Genomic DNA, 24,873 nt, shown 5'->3' on the forward strand with positions numbered 1-24,873 from the left:
CACACTGACCCCACCAGGAAGGGGTCAGGCGGCTGTGGGTCAACGTGCGTGAGTTTTGTCCGTCGGATGATGGGTCGTGGGCCTGGGTGACCCTGAAATCCCCTGTGGCCCCAACACTGCCTGGATTTGGTCTCAGGAGATCAAAGCTGGGCCTCTGGAGAGAAGTCCTGCGGGAAGGCGGGGCAGCGGCCAGGGGGCCACAGACTCCGCTGGACAGGCCCGGCCCCCTGAGCACAGGACAGGGAGCTTCTCTGTCTGTCTTCTCTAACCCCAGGGTGGGGCCGAGCAGCCCAGCAGAGAGGAGAGTGGCAGAAGGAAGAGGAGCCCAGATGGAAGAGGGCCTGGAAGAGGAAGGGGTGGGGACCTCAGGGCAGGACGTGGAGACAGAGGAGTGAGGCGCAGAGGTCAGGGAGCGGGCAGCTGTGACCACAGGGATGCAGTTTGCAGACCACGGTCTACACTGCCGTGTGACCCACCAGCCCTTCACACGCGCGCAGCCCGGGGCCGCAGAGGGAGGGTTACCTTGCAGGAAGCCTTCTCTCCTAGGAACGGAGGCAGCGTGACTCTGTGGGCAGGACACAGGCCAGGGCCAGGGCTCCTCTCTGCCTTCTAATCCTGGTCCTCCCCAGCCTGGGACTGCAGCAAAGTCACTTAACTTCTCTGTGCCTCGATTTCTCCATCTGCAAAATAGAACAGCAGTTGAGAGGCGCCTACTGGTTTCACTCTGACATGAGGAAGCAACGTAAACAGAGGATCTCTCGGCATCAGTACCACCTGCAGCTCCCCCGGGACCGGCTGTCCTCTGTCCCACCCTTGGACAATGGTCCCCATGAGGTTATTCTCCAGGACTTGGGGCTGCTGCCTGGCCCTGAGGAAAGGTCTTCCCTGGGTCCCGTCCAGGACAAGCTCTATCTGGGAAGTGTGGCTCCCTGCCAGGCGAGGCGGCTACACAGGCTGCAGGACATTCTGCTCCCTGGGGAAGGTCCTCGAACTCCTGGGCCGGGGGGCCCGGTCTCCCTCTAGGCACCCTTCCTAGACTGTCCATCCTGGATCTGGGGTGGAAGCAGCCTACGCAGCAGCATGGCAGGGTCACTCCAGAGTTCGCACGGGATCCGCACTTCATGTGATTTCTCCAGGCAGCTCAGGGGCTGCAGGACGAGGCTGGTCTCGCAGCTGATGGAGCAGGAAGAGTTTACACAGCACCAGTTTCTTACCCATTTTGTCATTTGCCAACTTTTCACATGAGGAAACTGACACTCAGAGAGGTTGGACTATGTGCTCAAAGCTACCAGCCCACCAGCAGGAGAGCATGCTTGGAGCTGCTCCCTTGTGCTCGTGAATCGAGGATGCTTCCCAGGGCAGCCGGGCTGTTCAGCCACCGCCCAGGAGGACCCGGGGCAGGAGTCTGGGTCCTGGGTCCTGGACGAGCCTGCAGCTGGAGGCACGGGGCGCTTTCCTCGCACACGCCACGGATATTCATTCAAATGGGTTCACTCATTCGAAAGGATCAAGCGCCTCGGGCTCGTGAGGTTTGCTGGGACGGAGCATCTCTGGGCTGCTTTAAACCTCGGCAGGTCAAGGGAACGAAGAGCCTGGCAGTGCTTAGAGACGAGGCCTCGAGGCCCACGAGCAGCGCTGGCGTTTCCGCTAGCCCGTGGCACAGACACCAGAACCACGCTCCAGTGTGACGTCAGCCTTCTTGGATGTCCAGACTTCTCACGTGAACAGCAGACAACTGCACAGCTGAGTCAGATGAGAAGCCGCGGGACTCATGAGGGCCATTTTCCGTGGAAGTCAGCCATCCCTTCGTGTTCCCTGGGCCCTGGGCATCCTGCCACCTCTGTCCACCCAGGGCTGAGCTGCAAAGCCTTCCCTCTTACACTGACTTTTCCCAAGGCACTATTTCATCCCCGGACAAGGACTAAGTGTTTGCACTTCTGTGTCATGCCAGGCACACGAGCACACAGACCACAGAGACTTAAAATCATAAATCCCCAGAAACAGGAAGGAATTAGACCAGATTTGCCTTTTTTCTTTTCAACTTCGCTGTTTAAAACAAAAGACCTTCTCCCCACCCCTCCCTGGGCTGTGATAATGGCCCTCCAACTTCACTGCGAGCAGGTCACCTGCCTCACAGCTCAACCCTCTGGGCCGCGAGGCTCCGAAGCAGCCGGTTCCACCTGCCTATGTCTTAGGTGCTGCTTAATACGGCTTTGTTGATGGGAAGACAAAGAAAAGAAAACAGAACAAGACAAAAAGAGAGAACTAGAAAAAAGAAGACGGCGTTCCTGTGGACCGTGCGGGAGGAACTGGGAGTCTAGAACGGACCAGGCTGTGCCACGCAAGTGACTCCTCCAGCCAGGAAGTGTGTGACGGTCAGAAGACCTGAGCTCAGACGGACGTGGGCCATGGGAACACCACCACTCAGCCCCTCCCCACCCGAGCTTGCTGCGTCTGAGCACTCATTTCCTGCGACTGTCCAGTCTCTAAGTTAGACAGTGTACTCAGAACGGAGCCAGCAGAGCACAGAAGCTCACTGAATGGCAGTGGCTTGTATGTTATTACCACTGAATAGATGTTTATTAGCACGCCTGTCTGCAACTCCGAGGTTCCGTTTCTCGCCTATGACATGATGATGGTACGGCTCCCTAAGTAGGAGCCCCTTGAATTAACTCGGGCGTTAGTGACTGAGGGCTCACCGCCTGCTGCCCTCGCCTGGACTGCGTGACTCGGTATAAAACAGGACAGAAAAGATACTGCTGCATAAACTCAAAGGAAGGATAATAGAAAGAATAGAGAGAAATTAGGATTAACGCAGTTGCAACTTTAAATATGCAGAAAATAATTTATTCAGGATGCAAAGAAAAAGAGAACAGATGAAAGAACCAAAAGAAAAATATCAGAGAACACTGTGTTTGGATGGAGTAGAAATACATGGTCACCATGAAATTTACCAAAAATCCAACAATTGAGAAAATACAACACAATCTACTAAAATATGAATTAAAACAAGTGGCTCCATTGGCAATGTGCTCAGATCCTGAGGCATATGGGGATGTTGGCCTTTTTAAAATAAATTCTTTCATGAAGCTACAGCTAGAAGAAGCATTTTGCAAGCAGCAAATATTCAACTGTATTAGTAATATCATCCAGAAACACACTTACAAATAGCTGATAATATTTAAAAATTAAACAATTATATATAACGAGCGACAAGCAAACTGTTAACTATGATTCAGCTCATACCCTCAGCATTAATTAACTTGGACGATCTGAGATCCAGCTGTCACATAAACCTGAGCACTTTCGTCTGTGGCTTCTGTGTTTTGTTGACAACAAAGTCATGCAGGACAACACCCTTCACAGAGAGCACGCAGAACAGGGGTCACAGTGCAACAGAGCGAGCGCCCGCCCAGAAGCCGTGGGTTCTCCTGTTTAATCAGAATTTGGCTCCTGTGACTCAGAGCAGAATATTCACTGCAAAAGCCTAAAGTCCCATCCCTGAGGCAGGGCAGGGGCAGGCTGAGTCCCACTCGCCCCTGCGGCCACACCAGTGTGGGTGGTCAGGCGTCCTGCCCAGGGGCCACCAGGACTCAGGACCGATCACAGTCCCTCTTCGTTGGAACCCAGTTCTTTTTTTAACATTAAAAGGCAGTGGCACAGGGAACTATATCCAATACCTTGTAACAGGACAATAATATAATTCTCCATAATGAAAAAGAATATGAAAAAGAATATATGTATGTATATGTGTGCCTGAGTCACTAAGCTGTAAGAAGAAATTGACACAACATTGTAAACCGACTATACTTCAATCAAAAAAAAGTCACTGGCAGAAATTCTCTCTGGGATATTTATTTTAAGAAATCAAGGTCTCAGACCTTTTTTTTTTTTTTTTTTTCCATTTGATTTTGAAGACCGTGCATCGAAAGTGTCTTACTGAGAACTTGAAAGGAAGAGAGACCAGCTGGGTGCTGGCGGCTCACCGCGGGATCGCCGGCCTGGCCGCCCTCCTCCCTCTGGAGCAGAAGAGGTGCCAGGGCAGGGCAGTCTGCTCTCAGGGTCCTGAACAGCCTCCCTGCTGAATTTCCTCTCCACTTTGTGGACTCAGCCCGGGTGTCTTTTCAGAACGAGGACCTGCAAGGAAAGGTCCCTGCGTGAGCCTGCAGGTGGAATGTACCTCACTCTACCCTCTCCTGCCACTTCTGAGGCGTAAGCTGTCTCCCCAAAACATGGGGCACCGCTTCCTCTGGAGCCTCCACCACTGAGGCCAGTCTGCTCTGCTCTCCTCAGAGCAAGGTCCTCCCCAAATGGCTCTCGGCACCTTCCTCCTCCCGGCTCTCTGGGGCTGCTGTGTGTCGGTGCGGGAATCCGGTCTCATCTTACTGCGCAGACCAGGGCGGCCACGCACCCTGAAGCCTGCCGGCCCCTGAGAATGCTCTTCTCCCTTCTCTGATAACTTCTCCCTTCTAATTTTCTTTACTGAGTGTTTTTTTTTAATATCTACTAAATGGACTTGAATTGTCTAAATTTATACTGCTGGACCCTACAGCTTTCACACATACATATTATTCTTTTTCTTTCTTCTCCATCTTTCGGAAGGTTTTCTGAAATTAATCTTTGAGTTCTTCAATCGTCGTTTACAATTTCAAGAATCCTATCTTGTGGGCCCAGATCAGTTTCTGTCACGGTTACACACCTGCGTTGACTTTGGTGATTATGTGCCTTTGAGCAAAGAGCATGTCTCACAGCTGAGGCACCAACGCCTCGCAGACCACGGGGCACGTCACAGGCATTGGGTCAGCATTTGGTCGATAATAAAGGAAGGAGGGAGGGAGGGAGCACTCGCAGTCACAGACGACACTCTAGAAAAACAGTTTTCAGGAATATTGGACTCCAGCCCTGCGAACCCACCTAGGCCTCCAAGCCACCCCAAAGTAAAGGCACCATGGCTCCAAAATGTGAACCTCTTCTTCTCGAGTGCCTCACCCCTGTTTCGGGCTTGACCAATTTTCACACCACCGTGACAGGACCACTCACATCGATGACTCTAGCTTACACCTATCAGCTCAGCCTCACATTTCGTTCCTGATGCCTTTTGGATTTTTCTAGATCTTCCAGACAAAGCATTAAAAAAAAATCACCAGGTTGGAGGGTAACTTACTAAACACCCATTGACCCTGTTCCCTATGTCACACGTGGCACCGTCAGTCACGCTTCCCTGCAACTTCCCCTGGTCCCCCACCCAGCTGATTAGGGATCACTTAAGACCAGCTCTCAAATGTCTGTCCAAGTGTTTTCCCCCTCCTCCCGTGTCTCCTGCCTTAGCCCACACCCATGACCGCGACCCGGCCTTGCCGCGTCTTCCCTGATGCCCGTAAGAGCTCCCAGCTCGAATCCGTCCACTCTCTACACTGAGATACGACTCAGATCAGCGCCGGTCAGATGGCCAGAGCTTCCTCTTGCTGGTAAGCCTTCAGTGTTGCCCCACCTCCGTCAAACCAGGGTGAGGCTCTCGGGTGGGTCCCTCAGGTCTCCAGTCGGGGCTCTGGCCCACCTGGCGATGGTCCCCACCGCACTGTCATGCCAGGTGGCATCGCCCGGCTTTCTTCCCCAGGTGTGTCTGCACATAGCCCTCTGGGGGACCATGTCTCTCCCTCTGACTCTGTCCCCGTCACCTCTGGGAGAAGCCGAGGGGCACCCCAGCCCCCCAGGCTGGCTCAGCCCCTCCTCCACGTTGCTACACGCCTTGTGCTGCTTTTTATCAGAAAACCTGTCGTATCTGTTCACATGAATCCGTTCCATTCACGTCTTCCCTTCTGTTCCTCCCGCATTTCAGACAGAAAGCACGTTACTCCGTGCACCGTGGCCCCGCCTTCTGGTCCGTCCAAAGCGGGGCTCGCGCCTCCTTTCGCGTCCCGCGCTCACTGCGCACGTGGGGCGCGGGCCCGGCGGGGCCGGGGCGGGACTCCTGCCGGGTCCCAGCGCTGGAGGAGCCGCGCGGGAGGCGCCGGGGGCGGGCCGTACCGGCCGCGGGAAGCCTAGAGTCTCCGCCGCCCCGTCCGCCTCCTCTTGGTCCCAGTGGAGACACCCAGGACGGAGGGCTGCTCGGCGCCCAGAGGCCGGAGGGCGGGAGGCCCGCAGGCGGGAGCGGGCTTGCTGCCGGGGAGCTCTGCTCGGCTGCGGGACAGCCGCGCGCGCTCACAGCGGCTGAAGCCGACCCGCGCTGCCCGGTGCGGATGCCACCACCCGGACGCCGCCGAGCCAGCACCCAGCCGCGTGCACTGCGGTCCAGAGGCGGCCGCGTCACAGCGGCTGAGCACCGCGTCCGACAGCGGTGCCCCCCCCCCCCCCCGGCCCCAGCAGCCGGAGCTGAGCGGGGGTTGCAGGGTGGGCTGGGGGCTGTCTTGCTCCGAGGCTCCCAGGCCCCAGGGCGGCCTACCTTGGGGGCCTCCCTCAGCCTCCTCCCGCACAGCTGAGGCCCCGCCTCCCGAGCACCCGCCAGGGACTGTCCTCCTCCTCCTGCTCGCCCCCCGCCCCCGTGCGGCCCGAGTCACCCGCGACGGGGAGAGGGCAGCGGCCGGCGGCCGGCACCTCGGGGCGCAGCGTGTCCACTGCCCGGCTGAGCGGGGAGGCCGGCCGCGCTTGTCAAGCGGACCTGGGTTCTGCCTTGATCGGCCCGTTCTCTTCTGTGTGGCCCGGCTGCTGAGTCCCAGACCCCCTACCGAAGGGGGCTCGTTCCCGCCGGTTAGATGGTGGGTGTGTGGAACGAGGCCACGCGCCGAATCCCCCGCACGTAACGGCGCCCGGGCAGGAGGCCTTTCTCCCGCGCAAAGCGGGTGATGACGGGGCTTCGCAGCAACGTTCGAAGGGCTTACGGTGTAACTTGGAAATAAATATTAAGTTGCAAAATTATGATAAGCTCTTAGCCAAAAAACAATGGAAATGAACAGATTTTGGCAGGACATGAGTCCGTATGTTGATAATACCTGTGACGGGGGTGGGGATTTGGGAACACTTTTTAGCTTCCAAACTCTCCCTACTGTGGCACCGCATCCCTGATCTGCTAGTGGGGTGGCCAGGTAGCCGCTCAAACATTAAATGCGTATTCTGGCTAATAAATAAAACTTTATAAACTTATATTCATATTAAAAAATTCTGAGCACAAAAGGAGACCTGTCTTTAGCTAGGCTGACTGTGTTTAATGACAATATTGGAGATTTTTGTTTTGTTCTGTTTAACTTCCCATTAATGAGGACTTACTTCGGGCAGGAGATGGAAATTAGACCCAAACGAGTCACTAGTCATACAGGGACCACTGGACTGGACAGGGAGTCACCCTTCCACCTGGGGAAGCTCTGGGGTGGACAGACCAGTGCCAGGTTGTTCTAAAACTGTCGTTTTAATTTTCAGTACAAAAAAAGCTTAGACACATCGGCTCAGATTAGGTCTAGCAGACAGTGTACCTGCTCCACACTTTTCTGCCACACACCTTTTGTTATATGCGCAGAGTTAATGCCTAATTATTTGTCCTTCAAACCCTCAAGAAGTAGGAAAGGGGCCAGAGCAAAGTCTCCCTGGAGCCTGGACTGCACCCCTGCCAACGGCGTGGGCAGACGGACCCTCCTATCACCTACTGTTCGCCTGAAGATGAGCCTACCTGCAGGAGGCTGGGAGGGGTTCCCAAGGCTTTCTGCATTTTGGAAGCTGAGCTGCAGAGAGAGGACACCTCCTGGGGTGGGCGCTGCTCACAGCACGTCTGCACGTGCTGGGTGTGGGAACGAGTGTCCGGAGGAGCCCCTGATGTGTTGCTCAGATGGTGGATAAGATGGGTCTTGAGCTGGGTTAGAAATATCAACTTACTTTAGCCCAATATTCAATGCTGCCTTCAGTAGGAAGTCAGTTTTATTATCTCCACTTCTCCCACAAAGGAATTGATTCTGGGGACTTAGGCAAGGTCAGGTCCCATGCCCAAGGTCACTCAGGTTTGATGTCCAAGTCCCGGGGTTCTGACCCCGAGTCCATGGCTCTAAAGGGATACGTGAATATGTTACCAGTGGGAGGAGTTCAGACATCATCAGTTCCTGTAGACTGGACCTCCCGTCTCAGGCCCTTCCACTGAGACAGATATGTTTATCTGTCATTTTAAAAGAATTCCTCATATAAGTGATACTCTATGATATTTGTCTTTCTCCTCCGACTTAGTATGACCATCTCCAGGTCCATCCATGTTGCTGCAAGTGGCATTATTTTACTCTTTTTTATGGCTGAGTAGTATTCCATTGTATAACTATATCACAGCTTCTTTATCCAGTCATCTGTCAGTGGGCATTTAGGCTGTCTCCATGTCTTGGCTATTGTAAATAGTGCCGCTGTGAACACTGGGGTGCAGGTGTCTTTTCAAATTAGAGTTCCCTCTGGATATATGCCCAGGAGTGGGATTGCTGGGTCATATGGCCTATTTTTAGTCTTTTGAGGAATTTCCATACTGTTCTTAATGGCTGCACCAGACTGCATTCCCACCAGCAATGTAGGAGGGTTCCCTTTTCTCCACACCCTCTCCAGCATTTATCATTCATGGACTTTTTGATGATGGCCATTCTGACTGGTGTGAGGTGATACCTACCTCACTGTAGTTTTGATTTGCATTTCTCTGATAATTAGCAATACTGAGCATTTTTTCATGTGCTTAATGGGCCACCTGTACGTCTTCATTGGAGAATTGCTTGTTTAGGTCTTCTGCCCATTTTTGGATTGGATTTTTTAAATTATTACTATTATTAAGCTGTATGAGCTGTTTGTATATTCTGGAAGGTAAACCCTTGTCAGTTGCATTGTTGCAAATATTTTTCTCCCAGTCCATCGGCTGAGACAGACACATGTATCAGCTTTGCTTGTATCTGCTGGAACATCCAGGTTCATCTAAACACATGCGCACAACACACAACTTACCCAGATAGGATTGGCCCTACCACATATGTAAATGCACAGAATTACTCACTGTTAAACATAAATGCTATCACGTTTTACACCTTCTACAAACTTTTCGTTTTGGTTAGAGTTGGAAACATTTCCACATGAGTGCAATAAGCTCTCCCTCAAATCCCATAACTGGGGTAATTGCTCCGCAACACGGCTCCACGTAACCTGTGAGCCTGACAAAGGTCTTCACGTGAGTTCAGCTTGTTTCCTGTGCTTCGCTAAATGATGCTCTGACAAACGGTTCTGACTACATCTCCTCCTCGGGCACGTGCGCTTGCACTTCTCAACATTTAAGATTTTAACAGATACCGGCAACTTGCACGTTGAAGCGGCTGAATCTGTCCACAGTCGGTGTCACACCCCCCACCTTCACAGCACTTGGTGTCGTCCTGCTTGGCCTGTGTTTCATAGATGACTGGAGTCCGACCTTACTGCGTGTCTCTCTTGTCTTCTGTGATTTAGCTGACTATACCCTTTACCTTTTGGATTATATTTTAATTAAAAATTTTTAAAATAATTCTTTTTGTTTATTTTTGGTTTGGTTTTTAAGACAATTATTATTCGGGGTTTTTGGGGGGTAGGTAATCAGGTTTAGTTATTTACTTATTTATTGTAACAGAGGTGCTGGGACTGAACCCAGGACCTCATGTGCGCGAAGCACGTGCTGCACCGCTGCGCTGTGCCCTCCCCCGCCGTGTTTACGTGTATTCTGGATATCTGTGCCTTCCACATTGTACACACAGCAAACGCTTCTCCCCAGGCTCTCCCTGGTCTTCAGCCCTGTTTGCAAACGTTCCTGGTGCCTGTTCTAGCTCTGGACGTGGTTACACTCATCATCCTCTCCTGGTGAAACTTCCACTTTCCCTGCCGCATCTCAGAGGGCCCCCAACTCTGAGGTGAAGCATGTACTCTGGGGTGTTTCCTGAGCCCTCCCAGCTCATGTCCGTGAGCATGTGCCTCAGTCCAAGGACCACTGCTGCCTGGAGCAGCCGGCCTCCGATGACGACCGGCTTCAGGAGCCTGTGAGAGCCCCGCCTGGGTGCTGAGTCCACCCTCCAGCCCCTGAGACAGGGATCTCGGTGAAGCCCGGTCTGCACTGCTGTCACTCGAACCTCGTGCCTCTGTCCTCCCCGAGGCTCTGCCCCTGGCCAGCCCGAGGGGTCGAGTGTTTACACTGGGGGTCCCTGGGAGGGGCTCTTGTCTGACTCCTCCCTCCCCTCCTGACTCTAACTTCAATGCTGACAACAGCCTCTCTGAGGGCTATTCATCTGGATGAGGCAGGAGGTCCAGGGTCACAGCCAATGCCAACCGGGAGGCCCTCACCCTGGTTCAGCCTCCCAGGGCCCATTTCAAACTGCCCTTGCCCTTCAGATCAGGCCCAGACACTGTCCAGCTGCCCCTGTGGCAAAGTGGGATGTGACAATGAACAGTAACTATGTTGGAACATCATCTTCTAATCTTTCTTTTCCACGTTTCCTGGGATGCCACCTGAGCCTGCCCCGCGACCCAAGGGAGGACCAAGACCGCTCCAGCTGGAATCCGGGATGACGGTAAACCAGTCCGCCGTCGGGTGTCCTGACCCCTGCAGTACGTCCTCGAGTCTCACGAGGGAGGACGCGGAAGCAACAGGCAGAAAGCGGGACAGAAAGCGAGCGGGGCGGTTTCAAACCTGCATGAGGGAGTGGGGAGAGACAGGTGCAGGTCACCGCTGGGCAGAAAAGAAGGGCAGTGGGGGGTCTGGCAAGGAAGCGTGGGGCCTGGGGCACTGCAGGAGGCGCCAACCACGGCCCCCAGGACGGGCTGGACCATGCCGCCAGCATCCTGGGGGCTGCTAGGGTCTCCGCTGTGCACATGGCTTCTGCTAAGAGAAAGGGCATTTCACCAGGGCTGCCGGCTCCGGCCTGTGGACTCCACCCCCAGAGGCCTGTGAGCCAGGACCTTACTGAACTCTGTGCAAAAACCGCGTGCACAGTCTTCCCACTGTCATCAGTTCTGGCAGGTGCAGAAAGCCCTCTCCAGTGGGGGAGGTGCTCCAGACCCTCCGGGTGTGGAAGGAGTGCCCAGCACCCAGCTCAGAGGGCCCTCCACCTGTCACTGTCTAGTGACGATCCCAGGCGGAGTCGGTCCTGCCCTGAAGACCCGAGGCTTTGTTTTTTTTTTTTTTTTCCAGACAGCAGATCAGGAGGAGTTGGGGGCTGGGGGTGCAGCTGAGGGCTGCAGAGGGAGTCCGCCCACTCAGCTGGCGTCTCCTCCTCCGAGGTCCTGCGACCGGCCCGCCTCTGACACAGAGGACCGTCAGGCTCATGGCAACTCACTCTTTCAACCACAAACATTAAAATCAATGTGGAACGTATTTCCTGAAGTCAGACCTTCCTTTGAAGAGAAATATAAAGTGGTGACGAAATTAAACAGGCTTTGCTGCTGGAGGTATCTTTGAAACCGCCTAATTTTAAAGTCTCCCTTTTCATCCTTCTTTTCATTGAAGTACAGTCGATTTACAACGTGGTATTAGTTTCCGGAACAGCAGTTATACGCACACATATTCCTCTCATATTCGTTTCATTAAAGGCCGTCACGAGGTATTGAATACAGTTCCCTGTGCCGTACGGTAGGACCTGGTTGTTTTACAGTCTCTTAATTAGAAGAAAAACTCAGGGCAGGCGTTTTCTTGCCTGCCTGCTTTCTTTGTCTCTGGAAAACTTGGACACTTTTCTGAGTAGATATTCTACGTTGATTTAAAAATACTTCCCTCAAAACCAATGCCGGCTTTGAATAATTCTGGAAGCTTCTATCTTGGCTGTAATGAACAAAGGTGAACACACCGCGTCTACATGCTGCCCCAGCTCTTGTGAGGATCGCTGTCCCAGACCCACCGGATCCTGAGCGCCTTCTCGGGCAGCGTTTGGCACCATCGGTCCTCCTGCTGCTCCAACGCCCCTTCTCCAGCAATTTGCTTCCTAACTTTCAAGCTGCTGCTTCTCCCCCAAATTAGGACGTTCCCAAGAGTCTGTTCCTGAGCCTCTAGTCTCATCTGGGCAATTCCGTTCACTGCGTGAGTTTAACTTTCACCTCTAATTAAGCAGCTCATCCAGCTTCACCTCCAAGCCTGTTTCCGCATCACATTTCTCCTGCATTTCCAGCATCTGCCACGTTTCCCCGCCCAGGCATCCAGTGGTGCCTCGTCCTGCCCCCAACCAATCCTGACTCCCGCTTCCTCGGAGCCATCGGTGTCGTCTCAGCCCGCTTTCCTTGCGCGGGAAGACACCTCTGACGGTCCCTCCCCCTCAGTCTTGCAGCAGCGGCAAGGTTTAGAATTCCCTCTGTCTGAGCGGGGGGAGGACCGAGGCTCTCAGCACGACCACCTGAGCCTGGGCTCCCGCAGCACTTCCCCTGGGTCTGTCTCCAGCCCAGCCAGCCTGTGCGCTGCGGTCGGTCACACCACGGAAACGTGTTGCTTTCTACATCTTACGCAGAAACCCCACATGTAAGGTGGATGGAAGGTAGATCCCGGGGGATGAAGCGGGGTGAGGGACATGGTCCTGACTGCTTGGTTCTTCCTGCTACCCGAGTCAGCCTTGGCACCCCAGAAACTCTGGGCTTAGTGGAGTGCAGCGGACCTGCCGTCCTGCCTGCTCGGAACCCAGGGTGCTTCCGCTCAGCTGGCCCTTCTCGTCGGGGGGTCTGAGTCCCGACGCTGGGGCAGGGCTGACCACTAAGCCGCGAGGTCCCGGAATGCGAGGGCTGCGTTTCATGCACCCAGCACGGGGTTTCACTCAGAAACGTGCCCGATGGTTTTCACTGATTTGAAACTGGCTTAAAACGCAGCACGGATGAGAACATCCAGGCTGGTTTCTATATAAAAAGGTACAGGTAACTTGGAAGATCGCGGATGTGGTTCTTCTCGTCAACAGGAATAGTCTGGGGGGACTGTGAGACCTGAGCAAAGCTACCTGCGTTGTTTTCAACGGGGAGATAAATATGCAGCAGTCGTCCTGAGCTGGCAGGGCTGGGGCTCCCTGAGGACCAGCCTGTGAGGATGTGACAGAAGCCTCACTCACCTTCGGGCTGCAAGGGGCATTAGCATACATTAGCATACATTAGCATACATTTACATACAACACTCCCAGCACTCCACTCCCAGACCTGCACTCTGGATACATGTTTTAAGAAGGAAGGGTGACCTGTGGCAGTTATTTTCAAACCCAGTATTCAGAACAAGACCCGTGAAGCAAAACAAAAATCTAAACCAATCAATCACATGCCTGATTAGGACAAAGACAGGCAGAGCTTCAGGGAGAAGCAGAGAGGCGGGCGAGAGAGAGTCCTCTGGCACCCAGGCTGGAGGGCCGGCTCCCTGTCCTCAGATGCTCGCTGGGCGCCTGGCGAGCTGGGCTGTACGTTTGACTGTAACGTATGGTTTCCAGCCTCACCACCAGCAGATGCTGCACAGGGGCGTCTGTCCTCCGTCCGCCCATCTCAGTCAGCCTTGTCGAGGCTCGGCTGCATTAGATCACTCTGCTTCCCCTGTGGCTCTCCCGGCCAGGTCCCAGGTCTCCCAGGTGCGGGAGGGCCAGGCGAGCCTGCTCCTCGGGGACGTGGACCCTGGCCCCAGCTGAGCTGGAGGAGGGGGCAGGAGGGGCTCACCGGTCCAGCCCTGACCTGACTGGGAAGGTCGGGAAGGGGTGCGTTTAGGGCAGGTACGCGTGAGCCATCCTGAGGGACCCCAGTGGTTAATTTCTCACCACCCCCTGAAAGCTCGGGGCCTTAGTGGAAAAGCAGCTTCTCCCTGGCCTCCCAGCGGCGGCTCCTGAGGTCCCTCTTCTGTCCCAGGTCAGGTGCCCAGGCTGGGTCACCGCTGATCATCCACATCAGCCTTTCCTGACCTGAGGCCGAGGTGGGGGGCTCCGTGCTATCCCACTGCTGGGGGTCGGTCTGGTGTCAACTGTCTGCCCCCACCCACTGCCCTCAGGGGGGTCTCAGATAGAATGCTCTTAGCCATCACAGATCTGGGCTGGCCCAGCCAAGGGTGGGCTCTGAGGAAGCCCCCTCCCCTGACCTCTTAGGAAGGGCAGAATCGGCCTTTGTGGGTTTATTCTGGGATGGCACGTGGCTTTCATGGAGCACGAGCGGTTCAGCTGGCACCAGCAGAGCAAGGAGGACCCAGACCCGGGAGGCGGGGCGGGAGGGAGGGAGCACGTCTGTAGGTTACACAGATCCGCCCCCAACTAGCACCAAGACGGGGTCAAAATCCTGGTTGTGGAAACACAGGTGGTGCGTGACAGCTAGCAGCCGTTCACGTGCTGGTGCGGAGGGCAAACTAAGGTAGCTTCTACGAACTCGGCCAACTTGTCAAATGGTTCTGTTAGGATTACAGAACGAGCAGCAGCTGTCAGATCGGCGCTGACTACGTCAGTCTATGAGAAGGAGGAATGAGGAAGTAACGCCACGTCCGGGAATCACCGCAGGGTCACCAGCAGCGCTGGTCAGAGGCTGGTTCACAGGACCGTCCAAACTCGCCAGCCCAGAGCTCCCGCAGCTGTGGGACGACCCCAGGTAGGTGACACTGCTGGCCGTCCCTGCCGTGGCTGGAAAGGGGCTGGTGAGGCCGACCCGGAAGGACACTGTCAGGAAGAGAAACGGGTCGGAGCCCGGGAGGCTCCCAGGGAACGCGGGCTCCCGCAGCCGCCAAGGGGACAGGCGGCCCGAGCTCAGGAACCAAAAGCAAACGTGAAAACGGAAGAGCGTAGCAGTGGCATTACTGTTTGGCTCAATCCTCGTAGCCAATCTCCTCGTCTTAGGGAACCGTAGCACCTCTCATCTCTGGCGTCACAACACTGGGTTCTGAGTTAGGCAGGACAGTCCTTTCCTGACAACCCTCCACAGCGCTCAGCCCAGGGCCTCGGCCTGAAACCCGTGTCTCCACACTGCTCCGGGTCCAGACACAGCAACCTCTCTGAGAATGAGAAGAATGAACCTGCCGGCCTGGAGGGAGGTGATGCTGGAGTGAGACCCTGTGGGGGGCTGGGGCTGAGAGGGGCAGGCGCCCTGGGGGGATGAGGGCTGCACACCGCAGTGACCATGGGCAGCTCTGCCAGATTACAATTTATGGGGCAGAATCGAAGGGGCTGGAAGACAGATCCAGCAGGTCCAATCATGCGGAGATCAGAAAGTGATGAAAGGGAGGCTATAAATCTGGGCTGCGTGACAAGCAGAAAAAGAAGAGGAAGGTCAGGCAGGACCACTGAAACGCTTTTATCCAAGGTCTGCCCTCTAGACAATTTTTTTCTGATGGAAGGAATATTTTGTGGGTTAGCTGAAGAAAAGTTAGCATCCTGGCTCCAGAATGTGCTCTTGTGAGGCTGTGCTGCAACCCAGAGACGAGGTGTGGCTCTGAGGCCCACTCCCAACCTTGGGTTTGTTCACAGAACCATCTTTCTTTCCTTCCACAACTTCTACCGGAGCCCCAGTGGTGGCAGGCCCACGCCAGCTACTGGGGACGTGGGGCAGAGCACTGAAACCTGCAAGCAACCCACAGTCCAACGAGAGACAAAAGCCAAACTGCTCTGTTCAAGGAGCACCAAACAGGGACACCTGAACCAGAAAAACGGGGTGTGTGCGTCAGGGACGCCTTTGAGAGTGAAGAAATGGGGTCTTTTTGAGCAAGTCTCTTTGAGCCTCCGTCTCCTTATCCATAAAATGGAATTTTAGAACTCATGCTTTTAAAATTTCTTTCCAGCTCTAACAGTCGAGAACTTTTAGAAACTTTCTGGCTGTTCAATAACTCAGAATGGAGGGCCCTGCTCTAAATGTGCCACAAAGAGACGGCGATGTTGCATTGCCCTGTAATTACACAGGCGGCCCTTTCCACTTCAAGCTTAAGTGACATACATCCCATCATGGTTGACATGCATGTCCACGCCCAGATCGCACACATGTGCGGATGCACAGACGTGCATGCACGCACGCACACAACTCGAGCGTGAGCACCAACGTGACACACACACACTCAAGTGTGGTCCAGCTTCTCTCAGCTGGTTCTCCATACATGGTGTGGTTTGGAGTTGGAATCAGCTTCATGTGCATAAAATTATCCAGGCTGTTATTTCATTAAAAAGTCTAATCAATTATCTTCAAAACTGCCAACTGGAGAGATCACGTGTAATTCAGAAATCACCGGCATTGGACAATGGTGGGCAAGTCAATACGTACTGACCGAACACACATTTGGGTGTAAGCCACAGACACACACACACACACACCGTCTCACCATGACTTACTAGTTGCTTAGCTGACATTTAACCACGCTTATCTGCAGGTTTCGTAAGTTACTCACTTCTTCCCTCGAAGGCAAGGGTTCCCGGTGGAATGCCAGCCACCGCAACCATTCGCTAAAGCACAGGTTGGCGTCCCTGGGAGTGTGCACCGGCAGGCTCGGTCTCCAGAGCGCCTGACCCTGCCCTCTGGAGCATCCTCACTCAGCGATACTCCCTCTCCCTCTGTCAATACGAACCGAACGCGACTACCTGCCAGCGGTGGTGCTGGATGCTGGAGATCACCACAGTGAGTGAGAGAGAGCAACTGACTTAACTGAAATTTAAACAAATAGAAGTCAATTTCAGACATTTTCTTTTTACCTTTATAACACATATGTATTTGTAAGCTGAATGGATCTCCCTGGAAATCATGCAGGAGTTACAAACGGAGATTCCTCCTGAAGTATGCAGAGGTGAACGTTGGTGAATTCGCAACGATGTCTCCGAGAATCTAGTGTGAGTCACTGGGAAGCCCCGTCGCAGTCTGAACCGACATGATTTATGCAGCAGTTCAGTTATCTATTCAGTGGGTCTTAAGACGTGCCTCTGTTTTGACTTCTAATCAGAGTGACTGTACAATTGGGAGCTTGTGTACGCGTGGCCCAAATGTTTTCACTTTCCAAAAGTAAATCAGATTTATAAAGTCTGAATTAAGTTCTGATCAAAGCATTAGTGTCGCATCGTGAGGACACGTCGTGCGTGGACACAGCTCTTGCTTAACTATTTTGGCTTTGTACTGAGTATTTGTATAACCTACTTTTTGAATTTATGAACCTTTCATCACCAGCCCCAATAAACAGCATGTCTTGTCCACTAATTTCCAACAAACACCTTTAGTTTTACAAATTAAGTTTATGTTGTCATAGCTTTCGGGGCCTGCCAGCCTCACTGGAGATCTGGGCACCAGTGCTGGGGGTTCTCCAAATACTCGGGACTTCAGAGCAGCCAGGAAGGCCCTGGGAGAGGCATTCGAGACTGAGTCCGACTGGATCCGACTGGTCACCTTTTTGAAAACCACTAGGAAAAGGGAAGACTCGCATTCGGTGACTTTTCCCCGGTGCAGGAGCTGGTGCTGGAGGAGGCGCTGTCCGCCCCTCAGCGGGGCCCTCCTCTCCCCTCCTCCATCCAGCCTCCGTCCGCGCTTCCACAGTGGCCTGTCGTGCAGGCTGGGCTCCCTGGCATCCCGTCCCCCCAGTGCCCCATTCTGTCCACGCGCCTGCAGGCTGGGTCAGGGCGCCATGTCTCCCTGGCTCTGTCCCCGTGGTGTCTCCTAGACGTCGGCCCTGACATCTTTACATCTCCTTCTCGTCGGTCTGGCCTGCTGATGGCGTCAGTCACCGGGAGGACCAAGTGCACGGTCCTGCAGCCTTCACAGCAAAACTCAAACCCTGATGTGTCCCGCAGGGTCACTCGCGGTGAGGTCCAGCTCCCACTCGGACCAGCCTCCTCCCCAAGACACGCCAGCCGCCCGGAGTCACTAGCTCCCTGTTTCCACTGACCACACACGGCCCCTCCGTGACCTGCTTCCCAGGACTGACGCTCGGGCACCACTGCTCCCACCTGCACACCGGATCCACACTCACCTGTTAGACACACCCTGTGACCACCCCACCCTCAGTGCTGTGACGCTGTCATCCACCCACGCCCACGGGAGCCTCCTCTTCGCGCGTCCCGTTCGTCCTCACAGCCCGGGACCACACGTGGACGGCGGCCCTGAAGGCTGGCTGAGAGAACACCGTTTCACTGAGCGTTAGTAAGTCACAGCCTGTGGTTAAGTCCTCACACTCTCTCCCCCAAATGCCGTGGCTTGGATCCTCACAGCATCGCAGCAGCTATCTGGTGAGAATCTGCAAGTTTGGGCAAACTCTCAGTTACATACGTCAGTCACTTAGAATCTGCACTTCCTGCTACAGAGTGGGAGGTGTAGCAGCTGAAGGAAGGTTGGGGTGAATTTGTGGACATGAGTCGTTCAGGATGAGCCTGATAACCACTAAGGAACAGGCGGGGCTTTGGACCCGTGGATGCTCCAGAGACGGGAGCTCTCCAGGATGCTGCGAGCTCTGCGGAGAGAGAGGGTGCGTTTGGGCCAAGAGTGGGGCGCTGGGGGCTCCTGGGGTGCCCTGCTCACGCTTCCTAAACCTTCCCGTCATGAGGGCAGTGCCGGAGATGTGAGGGAGGACCGGGAGGTCTGTTCCCCAGGAGGGCTGCACTGCGTGGAGCACGAGGAGGGCTCAGCCAGGCTGTTGTTACTTATGCACGTGTGTCTGTGCATATGAGTGTGTCTGGTGTGCACGTTTGAGTGTGTGTGTTGGCGCATGTGAGTTGTGTGAGTTTGTGTGCACACGTGTGTGTGTGTGTCTGGTGTGCACGTGTGTGCGAGTGCATCTGGTGTGCACGTGAGTGTGTGTGTGGTGTGTACATGTGAGTGTGTGTGAATGCATCTGTGTGTGCACATGTGAGTGTGTGCGTGTGTGGACTCTGCAGGGCGCCCTGTCTGCAGTACAAGCTGGGGCCACCCCAGTCTCACTGCATTTGTCCTGGTCTCCGGGTGGAACGGGCCTCGCTGGGCGGTGTGCGTGGCGGTCCGGGACCCATCAGCAGCGTGACCATCTCCCTTAGCCCTTAATCTGAGTCCTCTGGACTCTTGGTGAGTGAGTGAATTTCTACAGGCGCCCAATACGCTCACTGAACGTTCCTTGTCCATCCAACACGTCCCGAGAACAATGTTCCCCTGGGTGGCGGGAGAGATGGGGAGACGGAAGGAGGAAGGGCCAGGGACGGAGGCCCGCGAGGACTCTTCAGCACCTGGCTCTGTGAGGAGCCCACCTTCCCCCGTCAGTGGGTCCAGGGCAGGTGCTGACTTCGTCCCCTCGGGGACGCCCTCCCGCCCCAGCAGGGAGCTGTTTATCAGGTGTGGCTATGTGTCCTCAAGCAGGACAAGTGATGCAAACACATCGTTAACTCACATTTTCAAGTTCCAGGAGGCACGTGAAACACACTCCTGTACAGAGTCACTCGGCCTCTCTCAGAGAGCACTCAAATGTGTGGTAGTCGTTTGGGGACAAATATCAATGTCACTTTATTTTCTGTCAGCGCCTAAAGAATAAGTCACTTGTGGGGGTGGCCACGTCGCAGGTAGTTATTTGCAGCCCTGAAGTGAAATTTTCCTGTCAGATGTACATTTCTTCTTCTCCTTCACCTGTCACTCTATCAGTTTCAGGCCAAAACCTTTCAACGATCAGCTGATGTTTATTGCATCTGTTGAATCACTAGTGCTTTCAGCATCTCCACTGCCACTAACATCTGAGAAAGGGGGAAGAAACGGGAACAGTCAGAAGAGGCAAAAGCAGAAACGGGGTAAGTCTCGGTGGAGACTAGCATGATGCTTGACTGCACCACCCTCTCCGGAGGCTGCGTCTGCTCGTGGAAGTGTGGTTCTCTGAAAATGCAAACTGCCTGGGGTTTCAGTCTGCACAGGTGTCACACAGCAAGTGCATGTAAGACTTCACAACCGTCCGTCGTGCTGACTTTCTTGCTGGTAACTTGACCCTCTTAATGAAGCTAAAGCTTTGAAGAAAGGTGGGAATTAGGCTGCACGCACGCACGGACTCCCTGTGGGTGGGGTTGATGGGCGTGCATGCAGGACCACGGGGCAGGCACACCTGCAGGGCTCTGGGCGCCAGAGGGAGAACCTCGGGCTGCGCTCTGCTCGCGGATTGCAGCTCTGCGTGGAAAGCCAACAGGATCGTGCCGATTGCACCACGCAGTGATTGCTTTCAATTTTACAAACAAATCTGTTGCTTTTATCAAGTGGTTCCTCCGCCAGACTTGAGTCCTCACACTCCGGGGCAGAGCACTGGGGTGCCACCCCCAGTAGCAGGAGCCCTCAGAGCGGCTGCCAGGTCAGCGGCTGGACCCCCAGCCGCCGCGGTCCTTCCCCTCTGCGGCTGAGCCGCCGCGACCTCCCCGCACCGTCCCTCTGGACGCTCTGGGAGGAGGGGACCGGCTCCTGGTGCCTGCGTCTTGCAGCTGAAGCAGATGCTTTCGAAGTGACTCCTCGGCAGCCGTGTCCAGCCAGAATCTGTCTTCACGACCGTGTTCCTACTTTAACCATCGTGTGTGGTAGCAGACCCTGAAGGTTCTCTGCGCAGGAAAGGTCTCCATTCCGGGAGGTTGCACCGCAGACGTATTTTGTTTATCTAAGCTCTTACAGGGAAACGGTTTTATGAAGCTCCTCTCCGCCCTGTCACCAAATAGCCTTCGCTGACGTCAACCTGATTTGTGGACTTAGCTTCGAGGTGGCTGTGCTGAATTGTGTGTCAGCCCTGTGGGACACCCAGAGGGCAAACGCTCGAAATAACCTGTGCGGTCATGCACGCTGCGTGTGATCTCTGTGCTCAGAGTCACGATGTTGCACTAATCACGTTTGTTCACACTGACCCTCCTACCATCTTAGGAGCCCAGCTTCCATATATTACCTGCAATTCCTGCTAAATCAGAGGGCCCATGACATTGCTTGTCATTCCCCATCCGTGACACCGCTGGCGGAAGGAGACAAGGGTCTCGGGACGTTGCAGACCCTCCCCCACCTCCGCCCCTCCGGCCTCACCCAGCGGGGTCCTGGGGGTCGGCGCCTCCTGCGAGCTTCTCCCTGAGGATCCAAGGCCATGAGCCGCCCAGGCTGTCGAGTGACCCTCACTCAGTCCCTGAGCCTCACACGCTGGGCGTTGTCCCCTTCCTGACCACACCCCTTACTCCTCACTTTTGAAATCCTCCCAGTGGCGGCCTCTGGAGTTGGAGGCCAGGCAGCCTCATCCCGCGCCCCCACTTCCCTGCATGTGGCAGCCCTGCCCGTCCCCCTGCTCTGCCACCAGGCTCCTCCATCCCCGCGACTCCTCCAGCTCAGGGCCCAGCTCACCTGAGACTCAGAGATGCCCCGATGTCACCAAGACCCTGGGACCTCATCTCACCCCTCAGTGGTCGCCGGGGGCTCTCTGCCTGGCTGGCACGTCACCTGTCACCCGTCTGCCTAAATCCTGGCCGTTTGGCTCTCTGACCACCTCTTCCTGCTCCAGCCCTGGCTCTGCAGCCTCCCCTCTCCTGCTCCCGGGCGCTTCCCAGCTCCTCCCTCTGCCTCCCCGCCTCCAGCCGCCCCCTGAACAATCGTGCAGGGCCCAGCGTGTGACCCGCCGGCCCCTCCGTGTCCTCCCTGACCCTGCTCTCGTCCTCGCGGCCTCCTGTGCACTGACACGGGTGGGGCAGGGTGACGCTCCGGCTCCTTCTGCTCCAGGAACCACCTGCCTGCCTCTCACGTGAGTTCCTCCCCCGGCAAGTCCAGTCCTCAGTTTGTTTGGCTCTGTGAGCTCAGCCGAGTGCGGCTGGAAGGGAGGACGCAGCCCCGGCCGTGTGGGCTCGCCTCTCACCGGGGCCCTCCCTGCATCACTCCTGCCTCTCACGCCACAGACGCCCCGACTCCCCGCAGCAGCAAGAAGACGGAACCGTCCGAGAAGGGCCCGCTTCCTGACGCCCCAGGCCTGGCGCTGCCTCCTTCCGCCTGGAGGTGCGACGGGACCTGCGCGTGGGAAGTCCCGCTCCCCTCCTGCTCGGGAGACCCCAGAAGGTCTCCCACGTGCCCCGCATCCCTCTCCACCCGGCACCCGTCCTCCTGCATGTGTGCTCGCCGGGGCCGGGGGCTCGGCGCCGCCCCCATCACGTCCCGGCACTCCACAGGCACTCACCCGTGCGCGCTGAGTGAGCGGAGGCGTGAATGCGGCCCCGGAGAGGATCCAGCCATCCACACGGCGCCTGCGCGCATCCACTTATAATGAGTCTCTGCCAAAGATAAGGCCAAAGTCTGACTTGAACTTGACCAGTGAGGCAGACACACCTGGTACTGCTCCAGTCAACAGAACAAGTCCATCAAGCAGGCTTTTGTTCTAGAAAATGGACTAATGAAGAGAAAAAGTCCAGAAAGGTACTTTTATCCCACTGTTAACTTGACTAATTGAAATATTGGTTTTCTGGATGAAAATTTTAAAGTTACTCTTTTATAATCTCTCTTTTCTGCGAAGACACATAGACCTTCTACTAACCTGTCTTGCGCGGACCCACGTCGTTCCTAAGCATTAACGTATTACCCATTTATACAACAGCGAGACAGCATTGCCTGCTAATATCTGTCTGTAGACCACACACCACGTCAGCTGCAGTGACAAGGTTTTACACCACAAGCCACCGCACCCACAGCGCCATCAGGCCTGGAGGTACCTGGGATGGTCGGGGTCGCCTTTGGTCAGCAGCCACACACGCACCTGTTCGAACACAACTACAGCGAACCTATACAAGGTCGAAGTCGCCCGCGGCGTCTCCCCCCTCCCGACGGCAGCCCTGAGTGTGGGCATGAGGGCGAGTGGCCGACGATCAAAATAATAACAAAACATTCGACAGGCTCAGAAACTTGCCAGCGTGTCCCAGTAAACGTCGGGGGACACTAAGCCCGTGCTCGTCGCTTCCTCGTCCCCTTGGGAACGACCCTAGGGCTCCGGCAAGTATTGGCCTTGACATTATAAACGGACCCCCGACTTCACAGACTTGAGGGAAGGGCAGCAGCTGAGCGACAGGGGCCAGTCCGGCCTCCCTCCCTCCCCAGGAACCCAGTCCTAGCTCCACGCACAGGCTGGCTTTCCAATAGCACTGGGGTCTGCAGTCACTTTGAAAACAATTCTGTTCGCAACAAGGACCCAGCGTTCTGTTCCCTCCCCCCGCCACCTCTATTTTGGGACGCGAGCCCTGTCATCACGGAGCAGAGGGACATTCACAGCAGGTATAGCTGACACCTGCAGAGCCGTTGGCCCGGTGGCACTCACTAGGTGTCTGTATCGAGAGGGTGACGGCTCAGGGAGGCGGTGTTTAAACACGTGAGTTCAGAGCCCTGTTTGGGGTCCACTTCCATGTAGACGAGGAACGCCCGCAGCTTAAGTGCAAGGCTCCTGGCAAGATGGCAGGGCCAGTCCCCGACTGCAGGAAGGCAGCCCGGAGCAAGAAAACCCAGAAAGAATGGAAGAAAAGCCGTCTTCTCCAACCTTCCCGCATGTAAGATTTATGCAAGAACCCCATTAGCACTAATGAGAGTTATGCGTGTAAATCTCCCGTGAAACGACGGGAGACGGACCTCATCCATCACGGTGCAGACACGGTTTCCGGGCCGGCTTCTAGCGGGCAGGCTGCGCGGCTGCGATCTGTTCTGCTGCCTTTTCCTACAGTGCCGAAGCAGCAGGCGCCTGAGAGGCCTTGAGAGGAGCAGGGCTCCCGCGAGCAGCAAGGGGGCAAGACCGCAGATCTGCGAGCGTGCCGAGTAACTCAGGGCGGCGCCTGCCCCGCTCACGACGCACGGGGCCAAATGAAGCGGTAATCCGCGGCACGTGGAGGGAGTCCTCTTTCCCGCAGTTTCACATGTTCTCTGAGGACAGCGGGCAAAGCATTTAAAACACGTTCCTGGCAAGTAACTGCCCCAACTGTCCTGTCCCCTGCACAGGTGGCTGTGTGGAAACTGGACAGATCACCCCTTTCCCAGAGGGGACCCGTGTTTCCTGCCGCAGTGCCTTTGCTCATGCTGGTGTGGGGGACTCTGTCTCCACCAGCCTCTCAAATCCGTGGGATTGTCTGGTCTCCAGGACCCCTCCCTACTCCCTCTGAGTATGACACTGATGTCGATCATTCTGCCCACTCCTTTCCTGGGAATCTGTCCCCGGTCCACTCTGCCGACCTCCCAAGGGACACATGGAACCTGCACCAGGGTGTCACCCCCCCACACACAGGCTCTCCACCAGTATCAGGTGAATGTAAGCCTCCATCAGCAATTTCAAAGGGGACGCACCTACCCATGGGACCAGGCGCCTTCTTAAGGCATCCGAAGGCTGATCAGGAGGAGAATTCTAACTTCTAACTCCGGGCAACCCTCACCGCCCTCCCTCTACCGTTCCACGCACTGACAAGCACCCGAACGTAAACGTGCCTTCAGAATATACAGATGGTGACGCGGCACGTGTGACTCTGTACCCTGCGAGTTCTCATTGCACAGCACGTGCTGGGCCAAGTTCATACAAGCTCCCTCTTTGAAAACAGATAATTTATAGTGTTCTATTGCATGAATACAACATAATTTATTCAGCCGGTCTTTAATGGACGAAGAGTTAAGTTGTTTCCAAAATCCTGCTCTTACAAACAAGCCTATAATGTGTATTTTTTTTTTTTTTCAAGAAGCCGCGGTGAGCCTTAGCGTGCCGCTTCAAGTCAAAGAGGAGAGGGCAGAAATGTTCTTTTTGTTCCGCTCACCGACGTGCTGCGGTCTGGCCACAGCCTGCTCTCCTCGGACGCTTACTATGTGACAGACGCCACTTCATGCTTCCGGTCCTCACCTCAACCCCCCAAGGTAAAGACCATGTGATTATTCCTGGCGCGCAGAGAGGGAAATGGAGGCCCACAGAGACGACGGTTGGTCTGTGGTCGGTCCGTGGTCACCCTGGTCACAGGACCTGCGAGGCTCTGCAGAGGCCACGCTCGCCACGTGCTCGGTCAG

The 24,873-nt window shown here is 55.3% G+C and overlaps 1 protein-coding gene across 1 annotated transcript in view; it reads right to left on the bottom strand.

The window, feature by feature from the left end:
• The window catches only part of MYT1L (myelin transcription factor 1 like), a 333,949-nt gene that overhangs the window by 137,920 nt on the left and 171,156 nt on the right, over positions 1-24,873 (bottom strand). Inside the window, 1 exon segment of the mRNA XM_032496947.1 lies at positions 523-680. The gene's annotated coding sequence lies outside the window, so the exon portion shown is untranslated.

The sequence above is a fragment of the Camelus ferus genome, chromosome 15 (assembly GCF_009834535.1).
Source record: "Camelus ferus isolate YT-003-E chromosome 15, BCGSAC_Cfer_1.0, whole genome shotgun sequence".
Classification (NCBI taxonomy): domain Eukaryota; kingdom Metazoa; phylum Chordata; class Mammalia; order Artiodactyla; family Camelidae; genus Camelus; species Camelus ferus.